Source organism: Protobothrops mucrosquamatus, unplaced genomic scaffold, assembly GCF_001527695.2.
Source record: "Protobothrops mucrosquamatus isolate PMUCROS unplaced genomic scaffold, P.Mucros_1.0 scaffold318, whole genome shotgun sequence".
Classification (NCBI taxonomy): Eukaryota; Metazoa; Chordata; class Lepidosauria; order Squamata; family Viperidae; genus Protobothrops; species Protobothrops mucrosquamatus.
The window spans coordinates 518634-530905 of NW_015386657.1; the positions used below are offsets into that span (position 1 = coordinate 518634).

At 36.2% G+C, this 12272-nt stretch overlaps 1 protein-coding gene across 1 annotated transcript in view; it reads left to right on the forward strand.

Annotated features, from left to right (window-relative positions):
• LOC107286725 (cAMP-specific 3',5'-cyclic phosphodiesterase 4D) overlaps positions 1-12272 on the forward strand; it is a 364765-nt gene that overhangs the window by 168880 nt on the left and 183613 nt on the right. The window lies entirely within an intron of this gene.

The following is a 12272-nucleotide window of genomic DNA, read 5'->3' on the forward strand; positions in this document are numbered from 1 at the left end:
TGCCTCCAGACTAAAAACTGGGAGACCATAAGGTCTAGTCTACCCTTGATCCAAAGCTAGCTAGGTGATCTTGGGCTAATCTCTCTCTCTCAGCCTTAGGAAGAAGGCAAACCTCTTACAAAAATATTGCAGAGATCTGCATGCAGAGTTTGTCCAGGCTATCACCAAAGTCAAGACTGACTTGAAGGCACACACAAACACAAAATAATTCCTTTAAAAATAGCCATTTTATCACCAATCCTTTCCGGATGATTACTACCACAAGTTTTGCCTATTCAAGAAATGTACAATGCCGTATGTGATTCTATTTTGACAGTGCAGTTTCATATTAAGATGAGTCGGAGTGAGACTTGGATTTAGATCTTCATGTTAACCATTATTAGACCAATTTATTTTCATAAAGGGATAATAGGCTTCTGCTTCCATTTTAAATTAAACAAAGTTACTTGTTTTATCTGAAATGAGATCTGTGATAAATTATGGAAACAAGAAAAATCATAAATTGTGCTCTCGTGTCAGTGTGTTATTCTAAAGCTGGGATGCCATGGTAAATGAGTGGTTTTTACAGACGTTGTGGGTCTTCTGCTTTCATCATCCCCAGGCTTGGCCACAATGGTTGAATTGAAAGGATTTGGAGATGCAAATAATTCTGTAGCAGCACTACTTTTTTTCAGTCCCCATGAAAATCCATAGCTAATATCACATGATTTATCTAGGTTAAAACAAGCAGCCACAGAAGTAAAGTTGGAATGAAAATAAACTATAGCTAAGACTATGGTCAAAATTACTTGCTACTCTGGTTAGGTATTGCTTTCCCAGGCCCTTCTTCTGGGTACCCAGAGTGAACTCAGACCTCAATAACTGCAGATAAGTCCTTTGATAAGATTGAGGGAAAACCAAATATGTGAATAAATCAGATTTGATTATTCTGTTGAAGAGCAAATGCTGTTGTGAAGATGACAGAGGGAGAGAAAATTACCTGGGATAAAATCAAGTGGTTAAATGCATGGTAGTCATTATTAAAAATGGTAGGGGAAGCCAGTATGAAGGAAATAGAGAACTAGAGGAATGGCCAAAGTGAATTAGAAGTTTGAACAAATTAAAGCTTAAGACAGTAGTTTATCCACTCAAAGCAGTAAGGATGGCATTGCACATTTGGTGTGTATTTTATGGTTTGGCTCCAATTCCTTTCTGCTTGGCTCTCCAATTGCCAGTTAAGTAGGAACTGGCTGCTTGCCTTGCAAATCCATCATTCCAGCATTATTTCTTTTGTAGTAATACCCATCTTAAGCTGTAATAAAATGCAGTCAAGAAAGGCTTTGGCTCAAGTTCTATTCAAATTGCTGATTTGGTTATGTTGTATTATTGCTGCAGCTACTACTTCTACTACAGATTATTATAGATCTCTATATTATTTAATATATGACTACTTATTTTCCTTCTGTCCAATCATATTAGATTCTTGGAGACTGCTGGAACAAGTCTCTGCAGTTTTCTTGCCATTGTGTCTTTCCTAGGGCAGAGAGAAAGTGACTAACCCAGGGTCACCCTGCTGGCTTTGGGCCTAAGGCAGAATTAAAACTCACAGGCTCCCAGTTTCTAACCTGATGCCTTAGCCATTACATCAAACGGCTGTCATATGACTACTACTATTTTTTGACTTTGTGCCTCATATTTCCTTCATGAGTTCAAAAATCATACAGAAACTCTCAGTTTTATCTTGCCAACTACAGCCCTGCAAAGTAGATTTTGTGGAGATAACCTGATTGATCACTTGGTGAGCTTCTGTGGCCAAAGCTAGACCTGAATGTCTAGACCTGTCTCCCCCAGTTTCAACACCTGGTTTTTTTCTCTCTATCAAGCTTTATAGAAAGGTCTTGGTATATTTTTGCACACCCTTTTATTGTTGTGCCATATGTCTAAGTTGTGCTATTTTATGAAGTATTGTAATATAGAGTTTTCTCTCTCTCTCTCTCTCTCTCTCTCTCTCTCTCTCTCTCTCTCTCTCTCTCTCTCTCTGTGTGTGTGTGTGTGTGTGTGTGTGTGTGTTTATATCTCCATTCAAAAATAGTGCATTGGAGCCTTCCACTTTTAGAACTTGGTTTTTAATTTTCTTCCATGACCTCAATTTTCTATTTACCTGGAGCCCACTAGTCTTCTACTGGAAACTATTTACTTTTCTTCTATTGTACTAAAGCATCTCAGGGATATTGTCAGACCTAATAGAGAACTTTGGAAAGCAAGCCAAATTGTGTTGGATGAACTTGAGGCGATAGCCATGGCTTCCTTTATATATATATATCTATTTTGTGCATCCATTATGCCAATTCCTAGATTGGAAAGCCCTGCTCAAGATCATTTATACCTTGGTAACCTCTTTTTGGTTAGTGTCCATGAACATCACTTTGAGGCTATACTTGGTCCAGAATTCAGCAATGTGGGTAGTTATGAGTACATCTGAGTGCTTTTAAAAAGTCCTGTAAGTCTGGCTGTCCAATTGAGTGCTTGGCCAGGATGCTATGTGAAGTATTAGTACATGATAGTATGTATTATGTGAGTTATTAACCCTGGTTCTACATTTGTTTAGGGTGTTTTTTTTAAAAAAAAAAGGGTGAATGCTTTTATTGATATTACCAACTATTTATATGGCCCATATAAATCTAAAGAAGGAAAAGCTGGAGCCAGTGATAGCATTGGGATGCTGTATAATGTCAATTTTGAAATAGTAGTTGAAAAGTTTGAACAGCATTTTCCCCTTTTTATAAGGAAGTACTACCTAATAAAGCTTTGTACATTTTGAAAATGAATCAAAGTGCATCAGAACTTGTGGAAGTGCCTGTCTGATATTCATTAAAATCAGCCCCACATTTTTCAGGCTTTCATATGAAATTGAGGTGTGGTGGTGGAAAGTGCAGTTACTTTAAGGGTGTTATTAACTTTAGTTAACTCCTTAAAGCAACATCATCTTTTTCAGAGTATAGATAGATAGATAGATAGATAGATAGATAGATAGATAGATAGATAGATAGATAGATAGATAGATAGATAGATAGATAGATGGATGAGACTTGATGTCTTCATATTTGCATGAAACCTAAAGTACTTCTTTCAAATCATATTCAGATAACCTTAATGCATAATACTTTTGGCAAAAAAAGACCTTGGCTATAGTCTGAATAATTTCATGCATGTGGTAAGCTTATCGTCATATTCAGTTGGTATCTATGGAAATGAATAAAGAGTAATAGCCTATTGGCGGGAATTGGGATCCAGACTATGGTGCAGTTATTTGCTGTGCTTTTAGTATCGCTATAAATAGAAGGAAATAATAATGGGGACCAACATATGTCTGACAACTACTAGGATGTGTTTTGAAGAGCACATCTTGTTCTGTGAAATAAATGCATTAATTGTTCTTTAGAAACTGATCAGGAAAAACAGTGCGCCTCCAACTTCTTATACTTATCAATAAGAAAATGAAAAGGTTGCTGTATGGAGGGGGAGGAAAATGTGTACACACACACACACACACACACACAGAGAGAGAGAGAGAGAGAGACAGAGAGAGAGAGAGAGAGAGAGAGAGAGAAAATAAGTCTGTGCAACTCTTTCCCCACATACGAAGCAAATGAGTTTATAGGGATTAGAACTGGGGGAAAAGTAAATCTAACATTAAAAAGTTTAATCTTTATAAAAGTAAGCTATGATAGAACCATACAACTGTATCAAATAAACCAGTTTCGTTAGAACTAAACAAACCCCATTAAAATTTAAAGCTTTGTTTTTTTAAAAAAAGAACTTTAAAACAATAAAGTTTAATACTTTTTAATGGAAAGATGGACTTTTTGCATAATTCCTGAAATCTTTTTAAGCTAGCCACTCTCAACCTCTCTTCCCTAAACTGCAAGGGAAGAATAGTGCTTCCTTGCTTAAAACTGTCTCTTTTCGACTCCCCTTAAAATTCTGCAGCTTATAAAACACTGGCAGGTCCTAAACTGCTTTGGACATTCTCTCTTCCAACGCTGAAGGTATAGTTGCAGCCAATTTTCTTTTTTCTTTTCAATCCTCTGCTTTTAAATAAATCTTTTCTGGTTCCTCGCACTCTTTCTTCCCTTCTCCTCTGTTGTAAATCCCTACTCCCTCCAGGCTTTGCATAGATGCCTAGTTTAATCAAGATACAATTACTCATTACTCCTCCTTTGAAATGCAAACATGGCATGTGTGTTTTAATAAAAAGAACGGACATGCTTTGTACTGGGTTCTAGAGATACTGTTTGCATCCAACTCATTTTTGCCTCCCAGCCAGCTTGGAAAAAACTCGAGGGGAAGAAAATTTCTATTGACCTTCCATTCCTTTTCTTATAACCCCTATCAAGGACATAGCCCACACTTTAAGAAATGTTTCTTAAGCTTCAGAACAACCACACAGAACACTAACTTGTGTTGAATCCTTAAGACATCTGCCTGTCTAGCTCAGTACTTGTTTGTGCTATGCTGAAAAAAAAAAAACTCCTGCTATTTTTTCAATCATTCTCAGGCACCTTAATGGAGAAAAATATTTCTTTTGGGGTTTTTTTTCAAAAACATTTTACTAATAATCCATTTTTCTAACCATTGCCAGGTGAGCTGTGAACCTCCTTTATCTGCTGTTCAAGTTCTTAGAGACATGCTTCATTATAGTTCCTGCTGCTTTTCATTCTTACTTCTTCTCTACTTTTTCTTTAGAGCAGACTTAAATTGACACCCCTTCAGATACAGGATATGTTCAAATAATGTGCTGTTCTCTGAAAAGAAAGAGAAATAGCCAGGTTAGTGCTGGGTCTGTGAGTTTTGCATGCCATCAATATTTCCTCCTATGACTGTTGTTACTGCAGGGTCTTCTGCATATGAAACGAAGCATAGAAGATGAAATGATGTTAAGATGAAATGCCTTAATTTATCTTAAAGATGAAATATACAATATCCATAAGCCATGCCAGGTGAGATCTCTGAGGCTTTGGACCAAATTATTCTTGAGCTCTGAGACACTGATGATTATTTTGGCTGGAGGCTGGGGTTGGAAATACGTATAAAACTCCTATTTTGCCATTATAAATTGATTCTGTTGCAGTTATATTCTCCCCCTTTTTTTCCAAAGGATCAATGAAAAAGGCTTAAATCTGCTTCAAATGTAACGTTTTTAAAGATTATTGCACTCTGTTTAAATGGTTATTTTCTGTCAGTAGCAAACATTTCACTGAAAAATCATTTCTTTTGGTATAATGGGAATATACTGTTGAGAATTTATTTGTTCTTTTTTATTATATATTCAGAAATTTAATATGGGGTATGGGACCATTTCTTAGATGAATGACACTGTAGCTATAAAAAGAGATGTTAGGTTATTACTAGATGTACTTTGTCATTTCTCAGTTGGCTTGTAAAATACTTGCTTTATTCCTATCTCACACTATTGTTCTTAGAAATTGTTAATAGGATATTATTAAATTGTCAAGACAAGTAAACTCTTCCTTTAAAAATTGGTGAAAAAAATATAGAATCTGATATCAGAACATTTTAGTGATTAGAAAGTGTAATTACATATCAAATTTATCTACATAACATATCTACATTATTTAAGTTGTATAGTATAGTAGTTTAATAGTCATTGCTAGTTTAGACAGGTGTTTCTTAACCTTACCAACTTTAAGCCAGCTTGCTTGCTGGGGAATTCTGGGAGTTATTAGTCCACACATCTTAATGTTGCCAAAGTTGAGAAACATTTTTGAGGCAAATGTAATATCTGTCCAGTGAGAATAATCAGGTTGCATCCAACAGGCAGGACTGGAACCATCTGGAAACCTCAAATTCAAGAGGTTCTGATCTCAATCTTTATTGAAAAAAATGTTAAGGAGCCATAATGAAAAAATTCTAGTATCTGCTGTTTTTCAAAAGCAAGCCCTATATATAGGAAAAAATATTTAAAACATTTTGCACTTCTTTCTCTTTCCTTTTCTATGTTAGGGTCTGTCTAGCCTTTCTTTTGAGCAGAAAGACTTATTTCCTTTGTTTTTGCAATGGTCAAATTTAATCTCATGTTGTTTTTCACTAATAGCATGAGAGCTAAGTCTCAAAAGAAAGCTAAATATCTCAGAACTATCACCTGTTTTCCAAACTAGAATTTCACCCGTCCCTAGTTCATTTCTGGAAGTGAAAGAACATTAAGTATTCAATCCTTTCTATATTTGCTACATAAAGTTGAACTGACATCAGAATAAACATGCATACTATCATGCTATTTGTCTGTGAGTAAGCATGGTGTCTGCAATATTTGAAGACTATGGTGGGAGGGGGAGGACTACGTATGCTGTGATGTTCCCAATATCTTAATTTTGGCTGGCTTCACCTTCTTCCTGCATTTGGTTGCAACTTCTAAAAATCAGAATGTAAAATAATTGCACCATGAAACTTGCTGGAAGAATTTTAATTCCCAGCAGATCCATTGTAAGACAATAGCAGGGCTTCCATTTCTGAGCTGCTAAAATCAAGATGACTGCTGAATGACAGCAAAGACATACAGAGAACTCTCTTCCCTGCCATCTGGCATTCATCTGGATCTTTGCAGCCCAAGTACGGTAGCCCCTAGATCAGGGGTAGGCAACCTTGGCTCTTTTATGACTCGTGGACTTCAACTCCCAGAATCCCTGAGTCAGCATAGCTGGCTCAGGAATTCTGGGAGTTGAAGTCCACGAGTCATAAAAGAGCCAAGGTTGCCTACCCCTGCCCTAGATGATGCTAGCAGGAGCAAAGTTTAGAATCTATTTGCCCGCTTCTCTCCTCCCAAATCAACCTCACAGGAAAAATGTACAGGATGGTCCATTTTCTTTGTCTTTCGTACAGAAGTATGCTCTGCATTCACAGTCTTGAAGATATTTTTTTTTTCATAGACTGAATTTCCTTTGCAACACTTCATGAAATAAAATGATGATGGTCCATGACTATTCCAGGAAGCGCTACAAAGAAATTACTTGTGATAAAAGCGCCACACTATTGAAGCCTTGGATATTTTGTGTGGTGAAAGCAAGAGAATCTAAAAAAAAAACCCAGCTACTTTCTACATTTTAAGAGTAACTTCCCACCTCCCTGAGCTTATATCTTAGCAGAAACCTACTGGAAAGGAAATCTGCTCTGCAAAATGAAAAAAATAAAAAACATCAGATTTACGTCAGTTTGTTCATCTCCAGTACAAAACAGCCTGTTTATGCATACCATTGAATGAATGTACTCATTTCTGAGTGAATGTACTCAGAATCCTCTCAGTCAGAAATGCTGCTAGAGGGTTCTAATTGTCTTCAGCTGAATAAACAAAGAACCTCCTTCCTCACTCCTGTTCAGCGTGAGATCAAAAATAAGATTGGCAAAAAGAGAGACTGAAGGTGGAGCAATCCTCTTATTTATTTATTTTAATACATTTCGGGATAATTGCTAGTGTTCTCCGAATGTGTAGGAGGGAATTGCCTGAGTGGGCAAGTTACTTTTTAATGTCCCTGAACTGACCACGTAAATCATACCTATGAGAGTGCACAAAGAGTGCTGAATTAACAGAGGGATAGAATCAAGATCACGTGAAGTATTAATACCACTTTACAATGCCTTGGTAAGGCCACACTTGGAATACTGCATCCAGTTTTGGTCACCACGATGTAAAAAAGATGCTGAGACTCTAGAAAGAGTACAGAGAAGAGCAACAAAGATGAGTAGGGGACTGGAGGCTAAAACATATAAGGAACGGTTGCTGGAATTGGGTATGTCTAGTTTAATGAAGAGAAGGACGAGGGGGGACATGATAGCAGTGTTCCAATATCTCAGGGGCTGCCACAAAGAAGAGGGAGTCAAGCTATTCTTCAAGGCACCTGAAGGCAGGACAAGAAGCAACGGATGGAAACTAATCAAGGAGAGAAGCAATCTAGAACTAAGGAGAAACTTCCTGACAGTTAGAACAATTAACCAGTGGAACAACCTGCCTCCAGAAGCGGTGAATGCTCCAACACTGGAAGTTTTTAAGAAGAGACTGGACAGCCATTTGTCCGAAATGGTGTAGGGTTCCTGCCTGAGCAGGGGGTTGGACTCGATGACCTCCAAGGTCCCTTCCANAAAAAAAAAGCATACAATAACAGGCATTAACATTAAAAATAATTCATTCTAAATTAGCATACAAATATTATTTGCTTTACAAATATCCCCTGACTGAGAATAATGTTCTAAAACCAAACTGTATTTCATACAGCTCTCCTTTAGGCTACTTTATTCTTCAGATGCATTCAGGTACATATTGTAGTACAGGCAGTCCTTGTCTTACGACCACTGTTTAGCCCAAAAGTTTTGTGATCAAGTGAGACATTTGTTAAGCGAGTTTTACGATCTTTCTTGCCTCTCTTGTTAAGTGAATCACTGCAGTTGCTAAGTTAATAACCTGGTTGTTAAGTGAATCGGGCTTCCCCATTGACTTTGTTTTTCTGAAGGTCACAAAAGGTGATCACATGACCTTGGGGCACAGCAACGGTCATAAATATGAACCAATTGCCAAGCATCTGAATTTTGATCACATGATCATGGGGATGCTGCAAAGGTTGTAACTGACAAACAGTCATAAGTCACTTTTTCATTGCTGTTGTAACTTTGAACGGTCATTAAATGCACTGTTATAAGTTGAGGACTACCTGTACAGTTTTTCTGCAGTAGAAATGAGAATAGGCAAGAGGAAATTTAATCTGCCAGTGCAATTTTTGTTTTATTTTTTGCAACACACACACACACAAACACACACACCGATTTCACTTAAGGCAAATCCACTATACATATAAAAAGTTCTATAGAAAAACTTTATTTTAAAAGGCTGACAGACTGAATGTGGAATGTGGAAACATTCCCCTTGTTAGCAAAAAATCAGAAGGCATCTGATAGCACTAACTCCACCAGATGCATAGAAAAACTAATCTGATATAGGATTTAAATTGGGATGAACTAGGGAAGGTAATGATGTAGAACAGGCATTTCAAACTGCCGGCCTGCGGGCCAGATGCATCATACTGAAACCGCGCCCACCCCATTGCCGGCAATGATGAAAAAGTCACGATACGTCACGCGACATCACGTGATGTCGCGAGTTTGAGATGCCTGATGTAGAAAGAGAAGATGACAGGTTGGTTATGCAGATTACATGTGAGACAGATTACCTGCATTTTATCAATTAATTACCAATTAATTACATGTAATGAAATAATTACATATACCTTATTGTGTTTGTTAAAACCTTCTGAAATTGCCTGAAACTTTTTGAGGTATGTGAATTCAGCAATTTCTCATTTTTACAAAACAGTCATTTTGAAGTCAGTCATAGAGTATCCTCAGAAGTTGAAATGCTTTGATATTATATTGTCTTTGTTTTTAGTTCTAATGACAAATTTGTGATCACTAGTTTTTTTGCCCAAAGTTTGTCATGTTTGTCTTATGTAGAATTCAGAGGAGCATTGTCTTGTCTATATTTCTTAATTTGTATAGGTGAATAGGAGCTAAGAGACACATAGTTTTTAATAAAAATATGCACAAGCTTCCATCAATTACTACATATTTGAATATATTCTCTTTTTGAGGATATAGGAGAGCCCAGTTAGAGATCTGGAATTGGAATGGTCTAAGTTTTCACATGATTTCTAAATCTATAGCTTTTTTAAAAAAATAGAAAGAATAGATAAATAGATGATTATTCTCTTGTATGGTGCTTTGTAAGAATTATGGGCATATTAATAAATTACTATAAAGAAACCAACCATTTTAAGTAACCTGTACTCTTACTGCATGAAATTGACCAGTTCATGATAAATTACAAGGTACATGAATTGTAAGCAAAGAATAGGATTGTGTATTTCCTTAACGTCTCATTAATTCTCAATAGAAGCTTAGACAAATAGTCATTAGCAAAGGTTATTGGATCTTAAGATTTAACCAACTAATGTCTTGCAAAATGTAAATATTAAGAACCAGCCACAGGAGCAACAGATGTTGGGCACTAGATAAGCATTGCAATTGTGTGCTTATTACATTGCCATTATTAAATACAAAACCTACAGTGTTTAAATAGCATTACAGTTATGAGACAAATCAACAAAAGTCAGGATATTCAAGCCTGAAAGTGATGTTTTGGGGGACTGGCTGACTTGATCAGGAACATAATTTTATTTGCACAAAAGACTAGAAGAAATGCTTTTGACATCTTCCATACTCAGGCCAAGACAAATCTGAACTCAGTTTAAAGAACCTGGAGAAATCTGCTTTTGATATATTCATATTTTGGCAGATGAAACATATTTAGAGATGGAACAGTATTTGATAGCTGCTTCTGTTTAATTGTGAAAATACTTCAACAGAACTGGCAAAAAATTCTTCATCAATTTTTAAGGACCAAATAATTGGAATAATCTCTCTAAGAAAATCTCAAATCAAATCTCAAGAGCAACACATTAGGACTGATCAAAGCTACTGAAAAAGCCCAGTGATGGGTATTTCCATTGTAGCATTACCAGGAAACTGCAATCACTGGAAAGATGAAATACATGACATCCTCACACACATCTGTTGGCCACCTTGGAATTTATACTCCTCTTATGAGAATTTCTCTAAGATTTTGTTCTCTTTCAGAATAATTGTAAAGATAATTTTCTTTCATCAAATTAAATGAGAATGGCAGAAAAGCAGGGCAGAATTACTTTGCATGGTAAATTTGTGGAATATTTTTCTATCCAATTCTGTCATTAAAATGACATTTACAAACTATGATGGCTCTAGAGGAGAATATCCAAGATGCAAAGGCATCAGGAAGGAGAAATTTAATAGGAAGATTTGGGGTATAATTAGCCCAGGGAACAGAAGACTGTCTGGAGACTTGATAGCTATTTTCAAGTACCCAAAGAGCTGTTGTGCAAAAGATGAAGGAAAGCTATTCAGAGTTGTTAACAAAAGAAAAACAAGACATAATCATTTTTAAACTGTAAGAACTAGAATTCAGATGGACATTGGAAAACAATTCTAGTGGTATGAGTTGTTTAACAGTGGAACAGAAGTGAGCAGAAGTTGGCTGGCCTTTTGTTAGTGATGCTATAGCAATGGATTCCTTCACTAGCAGGGAGGGTTGGATTAAATGATTCACAAGATATTTTTCAACGCTTACAGTCTGTAATTCTATGATTATTTCTTATATTCTGCAATATATATATATATATATATATATATATATATATATATATATATATATATATATATATATATATATATATATATATATATATATATTTCTTTTCTGAGGTTTTCACGGGTGTTTGTATGTATGTATGTATGTATATATATATATATATCTGGCTGGAATGAGCTGGTTGGCTGCCATATATACAGATTGTTCCTTGGCCATTACCACTGTTACCAATCTTAACTTCCAGAATTTGCAGCTAATAGGAGCATAAGGGTATGCAGCAAACCAAGAACGACATTATGACACAAATCTGTTATAGTTTAGGTATGTTCATCCTATGTAAGTACCTGAAGACAGGATAAAAATCAATGGACGGAAACTAATAAAGGAGAGAATCAACCTGGAACTAAGGAGAAATTTCCTGATAGTTGGAACAATTAATCAGTGGAACGACTTGTCTCCAGAAATTGTGGGTGCTCCAGCACTGGAGGTTTGTAAAAAGAGACTGGACAACGATTTGTCTGAAATGGTATAGGGTTTCCTGCTTGTGCAGGGGGTTGGACTAGAAGACCCCAAGGTCCCTTCCACCTCTGTTATTCTGTTAAGAAATGGGTTTTGCGTCATAAAATTGTGATATACATTTTGTCACCTGCCTCCCCCCTCTACCCCAACCTACAATGTCTGTGAATAGTTGAAACTGAATATATCAGGCAGTCATCTAAGTGGGGAAGTTTTATGTGAATGGGATATCTGTTATTAATTAAACTGCTATTGCATTGGTTCAAATGCCCAGAAGTATTAGCTAGAACATACATAGCTGTGAATGGATGTGGGTTAATATCAAAGAATATATTTTATGTATTAAAATCAATTGGCAAAAGAAAGCTCATGACCATATGGGTTGGAAATATGTGGAAGATGCCTTCATCCTGCAGTGAATAGACAATGGCTATGATGATGATGATATCAAAATCATAATTCACTGTTTGACTTCTGAAGTTAAAGGCTATTCTAGGTAGACCTTTTGCTTGTTATTCTGAGTATTTTT